Raw genomic sequence first — 18,078 nt, 5'->3', positions numbered from 1 at the left:
CAATTTCAATAGCTTCATTATGAGAATCAAATATTTCAATTAAAAAAAAAAAATCAATATCTTCTAACATGATGATGTTGATTTTCAACATTTTTAAATGGTTTGAAATTTTTAGTTATATTTGGAAGAACTGAATACGCGATTTTTAATTAATTTTTTTCAATTTTAAGTCCAAAATTCCAATTAGATACTACTAAACGTAACATGAAATTAATTCATTAAATTATTTGATCAATATATTTTTATCTTGGGAGTGGTTGTGACATGTTTGGTTTGGAAAAATCAATTTTACTAGGTGAAAATTAATGATGAAGCATTGTCTTTCCAACAACTTTCAAAACATTAAACAAACCTATCACTTCTCCCAAATTGGAGATCAAATGATGAATGTGCGTCTTCCATTCTGTCATAGCTTACCAAATATAGATTAATTAAGACTCAAAGACCATGCAACTTATCTCATGGCTCTCCATGCTAGAATATCTCTTGCCAATACAACTGCAAAATGTGTTTATACCGTAGAACACTTAAATATTGGTGTCATTGATAAGAGTTCAAGTTTCAGTTTGTGAAATAGCAAATATTAGCAGCATTATCTAGTGGCCGGTTTAGATGGTAAAGCACCCAGCTCTCGTGTTAGAGTTCTCTTTCCTTAGTTTGGCTGATAAAAATTAAAAATAAAATATCAAATATTATAAAATAAGAATAAATACTTTAAAAAAAAATATATATATATATATATATATCACCGGAAAGCTAATGGTAATGGTGAGAGCACCCCCATGATAAAAGTAATCTTACTCTCAAATTCAAATGAGCACAACATTTAGGTTGTATTGCAATAAATAAATAAATAGCCAAAATGAATACAAAGAAGGGCTGAAAAAAATATATTTATATAGGGATGAATGTGCTATATGACCATATAATTCATAACTGTGTGAGTCACACGATTTATCTAAATAAAAAATAAAAAATTCAGGACTTATTAAGTTGAGATTTAATTCAAGTAACATGCACCGATTATGATAAATTATTATATAAAATTGAAATTATTAGTCTCAAGTCAATCACAACACTTAAATAAATTTGTAAAAAAAAAAAACAAAGTGTAAATTTTATTAATTTTTTTTATATAAATATCAAATGATGATTGGCTCCGACCATTTGATAATTTCTCTCCCAACTAGAAGTTACTAAGGATTGCAAGCAATACAAATATAGCCATCTGAAAAGGACTTTTGTCACGCCAAAATAGTTATAGACAATTTCAATTATTAGCTTCTATCAATTGAAAAATGAAAATATTTCAGATCTTTATTCTTTGACTAGATTCCTATTTCAGTAATATGATATTACAATCCCAAAGTTCTGGCCCATGCTCATCTAGACAGATAACAGTCCAACTCATGACAGGCCTGGCCCTTAATAAGGCAGCTCAATTATTTACTAGGCCTGCCTACAGTGTCCAGAAGCGTTTTGACTTGGACTTGAAATTCGTTCAAGTCCATTCTATTTTTAGATCATGGGCTATAAAATCAGGGCCATTGTGAGGCTTCACTGTGGGAGAGGCTATGCAGCACAAAAAGAACAAAAAAGGTGAATTGTAATTTCTTCAAGAGTTTTTAAGGTCTATTGGGTCCTTGATTGGGCTTGGTTGCTTTTTAGGTATGATCCATGTATATTTTTGTGAAAAGATTGCAATCATATTTTAAGATATAGAAGGCCACAAGTCTAGCAAGCAAAATATTTAGATTATAGAAATTATTGTAAATATAAGAATAAATATATTCATACACAAAAAAAAAAAAAAAAAATAACAAAGAGCGACATTTTAGAATGAGAGAGAAATAAACTTCTTTCTTATTCTCGTTCAAGTGTGTACTCAGCGATACAATATGATCCTATATTTATAGCATGAGAAAGAACGTCTTCTTCTGTAACTTGCCAATTTTCACAAGTGGATAGATAGATACCATACTGCTTTTAGAACCTAATTATACAAGTTTTTTTTTTTTGTTTTGCGTGCCATCACACAATTTGCATTACCACTTGCATACAAATTTAGTAATGTAGTTGTGGGCCCCATTATATATATATATATATATATATATATATATATATATATATAACACTCTCTTGGTTAATTTTGCAAGTGTCTTAAATTTCATTATTGCAAATTTAATCAATCATTGTCCATCATGACCAATCAAAATGGATATATGTTGTAAGAAGTAAACAGTTTTGAAAAAATACATGATCTTTGTTTCTTAGTATTGTCATGTAGTCCTCTATCAGAGAATTAAAATTTAATTCGGATTTATTTGGATTCAACCCGAATAGTAATCAAATTATTTGTTTTTTTTTATTATTATTTTAAATATAAGGACACTTGTTTGTTTAGCCTTGCGCCACATACTTGGTGAGTATAAATTTTATATTCACTGGTGAAGTGAAATGTTGTTAGTAAAATATCAAGTTTTTTTTGGTCACTTAAACAACATGTGGATTATATCTATATCTAAAATATGGTATGTAGAGGTCCCACTTCATGGTTGGTTAGTGTTTAACATCATGATTAGGTAAAAGGTAACCTTTACAAAGATTGTTTCGTACTTAATTTCATGTACAAGCAAGCAATTAGGATATCATTAATCATACTAATTAATTGAGCAGCTTTCTAATTTTATATGGTCCACTAGGCAAGTCTTCCCAGGATATATATAAGTATTTTGATTGTCACTAATTAATTGGCTAGTTTTAATTAGTTGACGAGTCTGATAAGATTACTTGGAAGCTATTAGATTCTTTTTCTGTACCAATTAATTATATATTATTCTAAATCACAATCACTTCCATCCTCTAAATTTGATGCTTTTAAAAGATCTTTTAAGGTTTCTTTTGTCGGATCATACACATTTGATAAATTCATTTAATAATGAATTGGAAGCTTTAAATACGTTTGTTCGAACGACCCAAAAAAAAAATCAATCTTAAATTAATTTGTTATTCAGAAAATAACTTTAAATTTAACTTAAAAAATAGAAAACTGTATAAATCAAAAAAAAAAAATTAATTGAGCTTTTAAAAATCAATTCATTATATAAATTTTTTATTTTCAATTCTCAAAAAATAAACCAAACATTATCTCAAATGATGTGAGATGTCACACTAAACATTCATGAGCTAGCATTAAGTGGAAGCATGGTATGAAAATTACAGGCAAACTATCATAGTTTCAAAATTGGTCAAATTTAATTGATAACATTGTTGTGAAAAGATATAAAATCATATTTTAATATATAGGAGGCCACAAGGCTAGCAAACAAAATATTTTAGATTACAGAATCCTTTACTAATAAATTTATGAAAGCTTTACAATCTTTATAGTCTCACAATGTCAAACATATAAACAATATTTTTATATGTACAGTGTGACATTCACATATAGGTGGTGCATACACATATACCCTATATGAAGTGCTGCAAAGAAAAATATATTACCATCCCTATAAATCCAGTGTACGTCTTCACATAATCACAGTCATGCTACATCCACAATTCAGGTAAATCACACACACTTAATTTGAATGCCTCTCTCTAATTCATTAAATTCAAACCACCAAAATTAGTGAGAATCATATACATTTCCAAATTAACTATACATGTAAAATATTCTAAACTAAAGAATTGAAAAACAGTAACTTCTTCATTTCGGACGCCGTAATAGTCATAAGGTGTCACTTCAAAAGCCTAATTTAGGCACTTGGCCTTCTTGTCCACACAACTCTTTAATCACAACAGCTTGGTCAAAATCACTTGATAATATTCCAAAGTAACTATGTACGTAAAATATTCTAAACTAAAGTTGTTGTTCTTTTTTCTTTTTTCAAAAGGTCAAAAACTAAAGAATTGCTTCATGAGGTGGTCTTTCTATTAGTAGACATGAGGTTTCGCTTCAAATGTCCCATCTCAAAACCTCTAGCAACCTGATGGAAAAAAACAAAAACAAAAAAAACAACAACATTAAATCCATAACTATTAGCATGAAATTGGATGTAAATTATTTAAATTTATGATAAGAACTCAAATACTATACTCTGAAACATAAGCCATTTACATTAATCAATTACCATTTTACATAAAATCAACAAAAAGAAAGTAATGTACACATCAACTGTCAGTGTACTGTGGAGTTTCGAATAAAAGTGAACATGCTGATTTATGCTAAATAATAAACTGGACCAAATGATAATCTATGATTTCAACTAATATGAATGAGAGAATCAACGCCTAGGTCTATAACTATATCACGTTCTTCACAGAGCAAATGGTATGTGGAATGACGCAAAACATTTTATACGCGTATCCTACCTCCATTTTAGACGGCTTTGCTTCAATGTAAGACCATACGACCAACTTATTGCAGAACTTCCATTCTTAATATGTTCAAATTTTAACTATTTTGATACTTGAAACACCTAAAAATGTGATGAAGATTGCCCCTATACATTGTTCAATTGATAAAATTACTGACATACTGCACTTCACAGTTACAAAGCCTTTGGTCAATACTTTCTGATAATTCTAGCTACACTGCCACATCTTTGCATCTAAATAAAAATGAATAGGCATTTGTAAACTTCCCCGAAGAACTGTATGCAAGTTCTAGTAAGTATTCGAAATGTTTCTCTGTGTGCACTCGTGTGCGCATGTGTGCATGTGCGAGAAAGAGAGAGAGACTCTGCCTTCAAGTTCATCAATGCATTCTCTTCTCAATTTGAAGGCACCGTAAGTAATCTAAGAAATAATGCAGTTTTGCTTCAACTGAAAAAATCAAATGGCAATGAAAACCATATTAGATTTGACAAAGGATATTAGAGTACTATAATGGTTTTCCGAAGGCATAGCAACCACGAATACGGGATTCTTCAAGAATAAAGATAAGAGCAATTGGTAAAGATAAGCAATTAGTAAGACCATACAACCAACATATTGCATTCCATTCCAAATTTTAACTATTTTGATACTTGAAACACCTAAAAATGTGATGAAGATCACCTCTATACATTGTTCAATTGATAAATTACTGACATACTGCACTGCACAGTTATAAAGCCTCTGGTCACTACTTTCTGATAATTCTAGCTACACTGCGACATCTTTGCATATAAATAAAAATTAATTGGCATTTGTAAACTTCCCCGAAAAACTGTATGCAAGTCCTAGTAAGTATTCAATATGTTTCTCTGTGTGTGTGTGTGTGTGTGTGTGAGAGAGAGAGAGAGAGAGAGAGAGACTCTGACTTCAAGTGCAAATCTCTTCTCAATTTGAAGGCACCGTAAGTAATCTTAAGAGATAAGGCGGTTTTGCTTAAACTAGTTCCCTGAAGTTGTTCATTCTTGAAAAAATCAAATGGCAATGAAAACCAAATTAGATTTGACAAAGGATACCAGAGTACTATAACGGTTTTCAGAAAGCATTGCAACCATAACCAGTTTTTGGTTGGGTGACTAATTAGCATCAATATAAATCCCACACGCCTCTAATAGGGGTTCAGAAGTTGAACATGAGGAGAAGCCAATATAGTAGCACTCAATTCCTACATCCCATAAGCTGTTACAGAGAGCCAGCTGACTTGATTGAACCACATATCCCAAAGGAAATGACAGGATTCCACAAGTAGAGGATTGCATTATGGAAAATCTGACAAATTCTCTTTCTGATATGCATTAAGCAACTCTCCCCATACAGTTAGATAGCTGCAAAGGACATCTTGGAAGGTTCGCAAAGATTTTCTGAGAAAGAAAGAGAGAGAGGGGAAATTCTATGAGCAGTCACATGCCTAAAACGATGTTATTTCACTTAACCAAATTGTCGAATTATTTAGACAATTGGATGGGCCAAGACTAAGGAGGTTATGACTCGAAGTAACATGACACACAGCAGTGGTGTCATTCCCCACTTTTGTTCCAATTCAAATGCTAGAACAACTATCCATGGCAGCATGACCTAGTAACAGCGGAAGCAACATGACAAAAACCAATTCACAGAAGAAAAAAAAAATATACAGATGAGAAAAGGCTACACACATAGGATACCTGAGCAATTATATAGAATCATCTATAGTCTATTGTCTAGGAATGTAAAACACTTCAGCCTCTAGCCATAATCCAGTAATATTAACATACTTTTCCTTGTCACAGATAAAAATAATAATAATAATAAGAGAGTTAGAGAGGACCCATTATGGCTATTAACAAGCAACCTCAAATCCGTTGGCGGTTATCTCATAAGCATGATTTTAAATCATGGTATCACCCTAAGAGTCATGTTGTAACAATCTTATTCCCTCTGTCCAAATATAATCCATCTTTCCTTTTCTTGGTGTCCACTAATTGATGTCCACTTTAAAAAGTCAATTTACCAAGTGTCATAAAATTTTAGAATAGCCTCTTTCCATAAGAAATTAGCTAATCTAACATGTGGTTAGTTTTGAAAATTTATACTCTAGTGCGACCCAATAAATGTTTGTCTACCTTGAAAACCAAATTTCTAAAATGGACTACTTACTTCATGCAGAGGGAGTACAAGTACCAGTAATATCTAGCAGGGATAGGTTATCCAAGCCATACTTTTTGTTCTTGCTAGCAAATCCCTAAAACTAACTACCAATAAAAAAGACCCTGAAAAACTAACCAATATCCCATGTTTCATGTCTCAACTGAATTAGCTATACTTTAATGTTTTTAATGATTTTTCATGACCTTTATTACAAAAATTGTAATTTGTAATAAATGCTAAGCCACTACTAGTTGATTTGACCTTTTTATCATTGATCTGTTCCCTACAAATCAAGACATAGAAGTGGAAACTGATTATGACTGAATAATGCTATGAAACTGTTGATAGTCTATTGAACTTTAATAAAATAAAAAAATAAAAAACTAGCAGGGAAAGAAGTGGAAAATATAGATGAACTAATAGGAGAAAATGAGCATAAAATTCGTTTAATGAATTGAGTTTCCTAGTTGCCAAATGAGAGAATAGGTGGAAAGAGAGAGAGATTAAAAAACAAAAAGTAAATAAAAAAAGAGGGAGGGGAGGGTAGAAGTGTTTTAGGTGACTATATTCAAGTTTTGTGGCAGGCCATAAGGGTAATAACAGTTGTTATAGCACCATAATGGAAGTACCACTCAATAGGGCTATGAATCTCAATCCTATATTTATGTAGTGATACATAATGTCATTACAAAGCTGTATCAGCCAACTTTTAGAACAGAAGTACAAGACGAGCAGCACAGCAAGTAGACAAGCAGCAAGTAATGCCATACCTGAAGTGAACTTGCAAGAGTAAGAAAGGGCAAGCCTTCACAAAGTGCATCTTTGAGCAATGCCAACAAAGTCTCCTTCAAGGATTTCAGCAAAGCTGGATCACTAGTAGCCAATGGGCCTAAATGAGAGCAAGTGACCTTTAATGCGCCCGAATGATTACCAGATCGGACCAGCTTCAGAAATTCAACTTGTAAGCAGTAAAATGGCCAATATTTGGCATTTCTATTCTTTCTCAAACAACATCCACAGTTGAATGTTTTTCTTTTTCAAAACCATGTAGAACAATAATTTGTCTATAACCAATACAACTAAAGGTAAAATTAAAAATATCAACCAGATAACTGGTGTTCCTTTGATAAACTTGTGCTCAGGGTCAAGAAGGTAGTGTTAAAGTATTGCTTGCTGCTTCCACTGAGAATATCAGGAATGAAATCTAGCTTCTCATATCGCCCTCTCCAACGCTTGTGTTTACTATAGTCTTGGTTGCTTGTTGTCTTAGAAGGCTTTAGACTCGGCAGTAGAATTCATTCTGGATGTACTTAAAAAGGACCGTCTATTGGAAGATTTCGTCTAGGAGAGACTTTTTTTTTTTTTTAAATGGATTCAAGAACTGGCGGCTTTATTGACTTGGAGTACCCAAGTGAAGAAGGAACCATAACTGATTGGGAGGGAAAACTCTGTTTAATTCACTCACACTCTGTGGGAAACGATTGTCGTCTCAGTATTTTTGTTTGTCCACAGAAAGAAAAGAAGATGATGTTGGAGATGGAGGGTCCAATAGACCTCCTAGAAGTTTGCAGCGTAGATCTACATTAGCTGGGATAGAAGACGATTTAGTCAATACTCTCATAGTTGGCTATACTCATATCATATGAGGACAACAATAAAAATGATGAATTTGAACCGCTAAGTTCACAAAAAATATTAGCATGGTATGACAAATAAAGGACTGCATGTTCACCTTCTCTTCTTTCTGTTTTTCATTTCTTCTGCATTCTTGTCGCCATTTTGTTTTTGATCTTCTTCTACATACATGGCCTCTTCTTCTTCATGCTTCTTATCTTCTAGTAGCATTTCAACAGGCTTCTTTTTGTGCTTTTGCTCATCTTGAGGATCAATTTTACATTTCGTATCTTCTTTTGGCTCCTATAACCTCACCAGTAAATTTACATATGGAATACATAATGTATCCCTTGCATTCACAACCCTTCTGATTACATTTATCTCCTAACTCCTCATATGATATGCATATAGTCAATCCCCTATGAGAATATTGACTAAATCGTCTTCTATCCCAACTAATACCTATATCAGTAGATCTACATCATAAACTTTTAGGAGGTCTATCGTACCCTCCATCTTCAACATCATCTTCTTTTCTTTCTGTGGACAAACAAAAATACTGAAACGACAATCGTTTCCCACAGAGTACGAGTGAATGAAACAGAGTTTTCCCTCCCAATCAGTTATGGTTCCTTCTTCACTTAGGTACTCCAAGTCAATACAGCCGTCAGTTCCTGAATCCATTTAAAAAAAAAAAAGAGTCTCCTAGACGAAATCCTCCAATAAACAGTCCTTTTTAAGTACAACGCGTTAGAATGAATTCTACTGCAGAGTCTAAGCCTCCTTTTGTATATCCTTGCCAAGAACTTGTTTTCAATGAATACACCTCAACTGTCATAGGGGGTCCAATTAGAGATGCATTGACAATTTCAAATCCTTTGAACCCTTCCTTTGAAGGTTCAAAAGCTAACACCATTTCAGAAATAATTGGATTAACTGTGTCATCGACACAAGTAATCACCTCCCACTGAAGGTTCACAGAACTGCAAATATAGTATAAACCAATTTGGTTACGTGCTTCGCATAGTAGTAAACCTTTGCAACTGCTCCTTACAATTACACGGTGTGGTAAGGAATCCAAAATATCATTCGCCACCCTGTAACTTGCTCGGTCTAACGAAATGAACTTTGGAGTGAAATATCTGGACATATAGTAATATCCAGAAAATTTACTGAAAAAATAAGTCTGTAAAGTTTGCATTGCATTAGTCCCAAATATTGACGCCAATCCTTGCAAACCAATTTAAACTTGAATATAGACTTGGCAGGAAGATGGCAAAACATAATATCTTTGAAGGGATCTTTCTCTCTAACCCAGTCGACTATTGAACTTCCAATTGTCTTCCATCAACCTATAACAGCAAAACAGTGAAATCAAAATCCAAACATTGTTATTGCTCCCCACCACCCCTTTTCTTCTTTCTCCCTCTCTAGATTCCTTACTACATGTATATATATATTTACATGAATTTATTAACATTCATGTATAAACCCAACCCAAAAAAAAAGAATTTTTTTTTTATCCTCAGAAAAATTGAACACTTTCTTTAAATACAAGAATTTAACAAAATATATACTTTCCTTAATCAACTAATTGAAAAAAAAAAAAAAAAAAAAAAAAACCCGAAAAGAAACTTCACAAAATCATATATAAAGAAAACAAATTGGTAATAATTAACAAAAAGAAAAACTAGACACTTTCTTAAAATAAAACTAGACAAATTGAAGAAAATATACACTATCTTTACCCAAAAAGAACCAATAAAACAGTTGATCTTTACATAATCATATCTTTACATACAAATTTAAAGAATTAACAAATTTCTAAATATGAAGAATACCCTTTTCGTACACGAGAGGAGTGTTAGGGCCAAGGGCAGATCCAGGATTTCTCAATCGGGTGGGCTAAATCAAAATATATCAACCAAAATCAACTGTTGCTTAATTCAATTTTAGTTAATTAACAATGTTTCTTTAGACAATTGACTGATAAAGGCATAGAAAATCCTATTTGGGTAAGTAATAAATAAAAATTACCAATTTATTTCTTAACAATTCACCGCTCAGTGCCCTATCTCTTCTTTTGACCAATTTACTAATCCTATTTGAGAATCTACTAGTGGAAACAGAGTGTGAGGTAGTCCATGGCAAGCCCCTTCCAACACTATGGAATTAGCTCAAAAGCATGCTTTTTGTAAGTATTTTAATTTTCAAGAAGTAACTTAGAGCTTTACCCTATATTAAGTACCTTTGCTTGTCAAAGTTCTTGTTATGATTTTTTTTTAGTTCTGAAAAGATTTCCATCTTCAAAAAGCGTGGCATGTTGATAAAATTGTTTCAGATTCAATCTCTGCAGATTTCTAATCCAATTCAGATTCTTTTTCTTCTTTTTTTCATGCCCAGATTCAAATTTTCTTGTAGACATAATTGACCAAAAAAAATAAAGAAATAAAGAAATAAAAAAATATATTTGTTTTGCTGAAATAAAATGTAGATTACGGTGATTACCTCAAAATGCAATGCAAATTTTGTTACTTTATATTGTAAAAAAAAAAAAAAAAAAAAATTATATAAAAAAGATCATAAAAAATTTCACCAAATAGGATTTAGTTTGCAAAACAAGAATTACAGACCTTGATTAGTTGATTTAGAAAAAAAATTAAAAGAAAACCCATACATACACGTTAGCAGTTGCAGAGAGAGAGAGGGGGGCAAGCTTGAGAGTTGAGAGACAGCGGCTGAAGCTTGCGAACGGCGATCCCGAACTGGAACAGCGGGCGAAGGAAACTGAAAGATATGGGTTTTGATTTTTTGAACAATCTGAAATGATATGCCGATATGCGTTTAGATATAGGCAATAGGTATTGAACTTTTGATTCTTGCAGACAGATAGATAAACTGAAATATATGGGTTTTGAACTTCTGATTCTTGTAGATTTTGTAGTTTGCAGTAGCAGAGAGAGAGGGGGGGGGGGGGGGGGGGGGGGGGAAGTTCAGAGTTGAGAACGAGAAAAGAGATGGAGGCGATTCGGGAGGCTGAAATGATTTGCCCTAAAAATATATATATTTTTTTCTGGTGTACCATCTTCCATGGGCCTATAAAGTTTGAGGCCGTAGGCGACCGCCTTTGTCGCCTTGGGTCAGGGCCGGCCCTGGGCTTATTTGGCTTGGGCCTTTATTTTAGTGTGGTGGCTGACTTGATTGGGCTTGATTGGGTGGGCAAATTTTGGGATGGGCTAAAACTATTAATAATTTTTTTTTTTTATCTGGGCTAAAATTAGAATAGTAAATTTTCTTTTTTTTTTGGGTGGGCTCAAGCTCACCAGAGCCCACCTCGCCTTGCAGCCGTTCCACGTCATCCGCTCACCAGAGAGACTCACCGCTGGTTTTGGGTGAAAATTCGCTAGTTTGAGATAATGTTTAATATTTGGTAGGACCATGTATTTAGCCACGTCATTCGCGATATTAGTCACGAATTTCCTTTGGAGATGCTTAGCATTTTCCATATATTCATTAACTGATTCTGATGACAGGTGTCTCTTTGTTCCTTTGATTATTGATCTATCTCAACTAGATTCTGAAGACCACTGCTAAATCTTTATCTTCACTTGAGGTTTTGATATTTTAAATTAAAATATATTTAAAAAATAGAGATAAAATTGTAATTTTGCACATTTTTAATGGTAAAAGTGATGAAAAAGTGATTTGGGATCTGAATAATATTTAGTTTCAAAAAATATCTCCATCTAAATTTGTTCAAAATTTAGAGAGTGTCATTAAAATTAACCTAAAATATTATAGTAAAGACAAAAATAATTTCTCAAAAGACAATGGGTTACCGACCCACGTCCTTTGGGATTCCTATTTTACTAAGACGAGAGATTGTCCAAAAATGGGACCCATGCTCATCTAGATTTTAGACAGAAGGTATTTGTAGTCTAACCCAAATCAGATGGCATGGACCTTAATCATGCAGCCCAATTATTTACCAGGCCTGCCTATAGTATACAGAGGACTTGTCAGTGTGAAGTAATGCCAAAGCCCAAAGGCATTTTGTGAGAAAAGAGACATTGACCCGATGTAACGGGTAGACACTTACTTATTTATTTAAAAATTTAAATTGTTGAGTAGTGTTATATGTCCACTCATTTATACTCAATCACTTTTTTATCTGGATCTGATGTGGGACAAATGACTCTTGCCTTTCCCACCTAAACTCGCAATACCCTCGTTACGATTGGGTCACCCTGCCTACTAGGGTGAGTCATTCCAACCCTTGGCGTGGTATAGAATCAAGGACTAAGTCTGATTCTGATGCCAACTGTAATAGATGAACGCTTATTTACAAAAATTCAAATTATTAAATAGTGCTGCATACACATTTATTTATACTCAACTACTTTTCTAAATAATCTTTATTACACCGGAAGACTTGAACTTGGTTGGAGTGAAATCTCTTCCTATATATTAAGATTAGACGTGGTGGAGGGATCTGATATGATTTATGCTCCCAGAAATTTGAAAATCACACACACACACACACACAAACGTGGTAGCCAACTGGTGACAACCTAAATAAAACAAAAAAACAAAAAGAGAGTAGTTGCAAGTTGGATGGCGAAACAAAAGACCCAGAGGTCCTTTCCATAACTCAAAAAATAAAATAAAAAAAACAAAGAGAGTTTGTTAGATTCATTCTTCTTGCACTCTAATAAAGACCACTACCCACTTTTAATGCACACCATTCATCATCCCTCATTAAAATTTCCCTCTCCCATGCATTTTTTTTTTTTTTCCCTCAACAGGCTGTCACCTCTTTGTTTTTGAGGCAACCTTTCGAATTATAAACCCCTTTGGACCACAACTCTCACGTGGCCATGGCCACACCTTGCCGGCCCTGCCACGTGGACGCCCGACTGCATGTAGAGGACCACATTATATATACAGATAGATGTAGATATAGATATGCAAATCCTACATATGATGTATCATTAGAGCTAGCCCTCCCATTTTGTTGCACAAGTGCAAGGCCTTTCAATTCAATAATTTCGTGTCCTTATCTTCATGCGGTCACCATTTAAAGGCGTCCACAGCCACCCATATTTGCTTTTTAAAGCCTTTTTTTTTTTTTTTTTTTCTTTCTTTCTTTCTTTCTTTCTTTGGTTGTAATTTTAATTGTATTGTATAAATATTAGAGCTATAGAGATAAAATTAAAAAGGAAATTAAGGTGAAAAATGAGAGAGAAAAAAGTTAGATAAAGAAAGAGGGGGAAAATTATCTCGAAAAGTGTGGAGCTAACCATACCATGAGAATGTTGGTCTCTTTAATGTAAAGTGACTAATTGAGAAGGACATGCCTGTTTTTTTCTGATCAACACAGCAGACAACAGCCCACCATTTTAAATTTGGGGCATGTTTGGCTACTCTTTTATTGGTTTGTCTTAGGTCACCATGACCTTTTTCGTTTTAATTAACTATTTTCAGACATTTAAAATTATATCTCCCAACATTTCCCAAAGGAGTCAATACCGCCATTTCCCAAACAATATTTTGCAATGGCAATTTCACCGTCCTCTGTCTCACCCCCATAATCATTACAACAAACTTTCCTATGCCCTTGCAATTTGGTGGGGATATCCCGGCTATTGTACGTAGTACGTGTGTCCTTCTGGACATAAGGAAATAATGACTTGACCTCATCTCACCTTCCTCCAATTTATCATCCACAATGTTTTTTAAAGTTCCAAATTAAACCCTACGGTAATTAAACACGAGAGTATGTTACACTTGTTATCGGACTTAACCCAACGCCTTAAGGCATGAGTTGTGTCAAGAAGTTGATATCCAAAAAAATTTGGAATGCAGATGATTCAGTTAAAAAATGTTTTACCAAGAATGGGTTCGATTAATATTATCCAAACATAAGTATGTTTGATATCTCAAAAGTTTTGAAATGCATAAGTTATTCGAGATGATTCAGATGAACAATGTATTACTAAGAACTAATTTGAATGTAATTCAAATGTAAATATAGTTTTACCCAATCCATATGAAAGCACAATTTCCCGACCACTCGGTCATCCAAAAAAAAAAGCAGGCTTCTAGTGGTTGTCCCCACCTTTAATATTTAACGTTTGAAGCAGTTGTTTCCCTCACTCCAAAACTTAAACAAGGCCCTGCTGTAAGCATTTAAATAGTGGGCCCATTAGGGACTTTGGATCTGCCGCTTTCATGGAAAGATGGGCATTGCAAGAAAAAGCCTTGCACCATAGCGTTGGGCATTGCAAGAAAAAGCCTTGCACCATAGCATATTTAGAAGTCTCATAATACGCGCGCGCGCGCGCGCGTGTGTGTGTGTGTTTTTGCGTGTGTGTGTGTGTGTGGGTTATATCCTTGAAACAGACTTCAGCTCCTGGTGGGTCTTCTAGGAAGAAAAGACAATAAAATCATCGCTACAAAGCCTTGTTTGGAGACACTACAATATTAATATATCAACCACAAATAGAATAAACCCTCCTCATCTCACTTAGCAAACTAGTAGCGGACATGTCAGTTGTTGCTTGAATAGTCTCACCCTGTCTCGGCCCTGCTCTCAATCAACTGAACCCAAAAAAGAATTGGGAACATCGAATTAATGGCATAAACGCACACACAAACACACAGTGTAGTCATATCTTGTTTCTTTCTTTAAAATGCACAATCTTGAGTCACTCTTTGATTCACATGAATAAATGCTGAATTAATTGGACAAACATTTGACATTATTCTAATGATTTTTCTCATAATGTACGTCTCAACATTCATGTTTTTCAACTTTTCGAGCCAATTGGAGGAGGAATCTGAATTAATTAAAACAATATCTATCTAATGTTTGGTGAGGGTAAAGGCACGAGGCTTAAATAGTTAGTAATATATCAAGCTTTTCGGTTGCTTAAACAACATGGATTATATCTATATCTATATAATATGGTATGTAGAGGTCCCACTCCATTGGTTGGTTAGGGTGTAACATCATGATTAGGTAAAAGGTAACCTTTACAAAGATTGTTTCGTACTTAATTTCATGTACAAACAAGCAATTAGGATATCATTAATCATGTTAATTAATTAAGCAGCTTTCTAATTTTATATGGTCCACTAGGGCAAGTCTTCCCCGGATATATATAAATATTTTGAGTATCAACAAATTAATTAGTTGACATAGTCTGATAAGATTATTTGAAAGTTATTAGAGTATATCCAACATTGTATCTCTCTCTCTCTCTCTCAATATATATATATTTATTTATTTATTTGTATAAATTTGATTTGTCATAATAAATTTACATATAAATTTTGGATTATTTTGTTTTATATCAGTGTCATATCTGGAACCCATATAATTTTTACAATTAATTAGTTAATGGAATGAGTGACCAGTGTATCTTAACTGCCGGAGATAATAAAAAAAAAAATTTACACATAGTGGCGGTGTATATTTTATTAGAGGAAAATAATTCTTGCACCCAATAGTTACAATGATTGTAAGAGTTATTTTTAGCACTTAATTTTATTTAGTATAAATAATTAATTAAAAATTAGTCAATTGGTGTTCAATGTAAGTTTCATTACCCTTTACACAAAAAAGTGTTTTAACTTTTAAGGTATAACCGGAGATGCTCTCAGATTTTTTTTTGGTACTAGTTAATTATATATTATACCCCATAATTAATGTGGACAAAATGGTTCGCAGACATGTCTATTACTCCTGTTATATATAAATCGCAATCACTTCGATTTTCTAAATTTGATGCTTTTGTAAGATATTTTCAGGTTTCTTTTGTCGGATCATATACATTTGATAATTTTTAATTTAATTCAAAAAATAAAAAATTATTATATAAATTGAAGATTTTTATTAAAAAACAGTTGTCAATCAAACAAATTTTTATATAATTTTTTTTATTTATTTTTAATTCTCAAAAGATTGAAACAAGCATTCCAAATGATGCGAGAGATATGATAACTTTCGACTTTGGTCAAATTTAAATTGTTTATATTGTTGTGAAAAGATATATAATCATATTTTAAGATATAGAAGGCCACCAGTCTAGCAAACAAAATACTTTAGATTATAGAATCCTCTACTAATAAATTTATGAAAGCTTTATTATCTTTATAGTCACAATGTAAACATATAAACAATATTTTTATATGTACAGTGTGATACATACATATACGTACATACATATATATATATATATACCCTATATCAAGTACGGCAAGATGGAAAAGTGCTGCAAAGAAAAAGGGCAAGCACATGGAAATGGAAAGGAATAATGTGATTGACTATATTATAAGGACAAACGAAAACAAAGTACCATCCCAATCAATCCAGTGTACGTCTTCACATAATCCACAATTCAGGTAAATCACACACTTAGAAGAGAAAATGCGTTGTGTGTTTAATTTCCTTGTTCACACACACACACGCACTTAGAAGAGAAATTTTCACAATATTTTCCCCAAGTGCTGCAATAATCCTTAAAAAAAATCGCAATATTTTCGTCCAATTTACAACCAATGGGAGGTGAAACAAATATTATTTAGATATTCGTGTTTCAAAAAACAATTTGAATATTATCATTTCATACAACTAATGTCAAAAGTTGCTTTTCTTGATAGAAAAACATTCAATCAATTTCGATTATACAAAAATATCTATTTGAAAGAAAGAAAAATATCAATTTGGGGTTGTTGTGAATTAATAATGAGAGAGAACGTTGACACAATTACGATTAATTTAGAAACTGCATTAGTTGCCATCTCTGATAATTAGTTTTGTATTTGAGCGATTAATGGTGCATGGAAACTAGGAGACAATATCACTATTTTGATTGTGAGAGATATACATACATATATATGTCCTAATGATGGAACAATGCTTTGTGTTGGGAAGGCTTGAAAAAGAAGAGAAAGGAACACTTTCACCTACTCAATACCAATATAATTAATTTTATTTATTTGTTTAAGCTTTTACTTTATAAAGTCGAGTATTAAATCACATAAGATGGGAATGAAAACGAATTCGAGAATGAGAGCGGCAGAATTAAGTCATAAACAGTGAGAATTTGAGCAAGAGCGCGCTGAGCGTGAGAGCACTTGCGCTCGGAACGTGAAAACGACACTTGTTAAGAAGAATTGTGTGACTTAAGTCAAGTATATACCACTTGACTACAAACTTTAGTAATAACGTACAAATTTGAAATAATATTAAATACTCTCTTTGTCTAAAATTAAATGTCTCGAGAATCCAATTTTTTAAGTGGATGAGTTTTATTATTTTTTTTATATTATATTAGTAGTGAATGAATTATCAACTTTATCTATAGTAAGTCCCACGATGTGATAATTTACTTTTTATAAGTTCCATGCAAAAAGGTTATACAAATTGATAATGTTACAAGGAACATACTTTACATTTTAAATAAGACATTTATTTTGGAACAGCTAAAAATAAAAAGGTAACATTTATTCTGGGATCGAAAAAGTATTTTTTATACTTAATGTAGTAATTAGGCAAATACTCACACACATTGCTTTCAACGGAGTCTTTAAATTAGGTGATCTTTGTTAAAAGTCTAAAATTAAAATGAGTTGCAACTCCATCAAACTTTCTCGATCTAATGTAATGTATTATTTGTATCCTGGACAAGGATTCTTTCTAGCGTTGGAGAGGTCCTGCACAAATAACAGTCACTAGATAAATGGGATCCATTAGTAATGACGAAATCTCAACGACGGTTACGTGTGCAGGACCTCTAGAGTACTAGTTCATTGTTGGAGTTTCCCTTCTAATTGATACACTTGGATTACAAAATTAATCCGTATTAAAATGATTTAATGACATCAAAGTACCAA

At 32.8% G+C, this 18,078-nt stretch overlaps 1 long non-coding RNA gene across 1 annotated transcript; it reads right to left on the bottom strand.

Annotated features, from left to right (window-relative positions):
- Positions 1-3,690: 3,690 nt before the first annotated feature.
- On the bottom strand, positions 3,691-11,144 carry LOC132283751 (uncharacterized). The gene is made up of 3 exons (XR_009472125.1): positions 10,860-11,144; positions 7,335-9,530; positions 3,691-3,989 (listed from the first exon to the last, which is right to left on the bottom strand). It is a non-coding gene; the product is annotated as an uncharacterized LOC132283751 (long non-coding RNA).
- Positions 11,145-18,078: the final 6,934 nt, after the last annotated feature.

This window comes from Cornus florida, unplaced genomic scaffold (assembly GCF_030987335.1).
Source record: "Cornus florida cultivar Cherokee Brave unplaced genomic scaffold, ASM3098733v1 CherokeeBrave_3.0.0_Hap2_Chr11, whole genome shotgun sequence".
NCBI lineage: Eukaryota > Viridiplantae > Streptophyta > Magnoliopsida > Cornales > Cornaceae > Cornus > Cornus florida.
The sequence above is the reverse complement of the archived record's forward strand: the minus strand, read 5'-3'. Positions and strand labels throughout refer to the sequence as shown.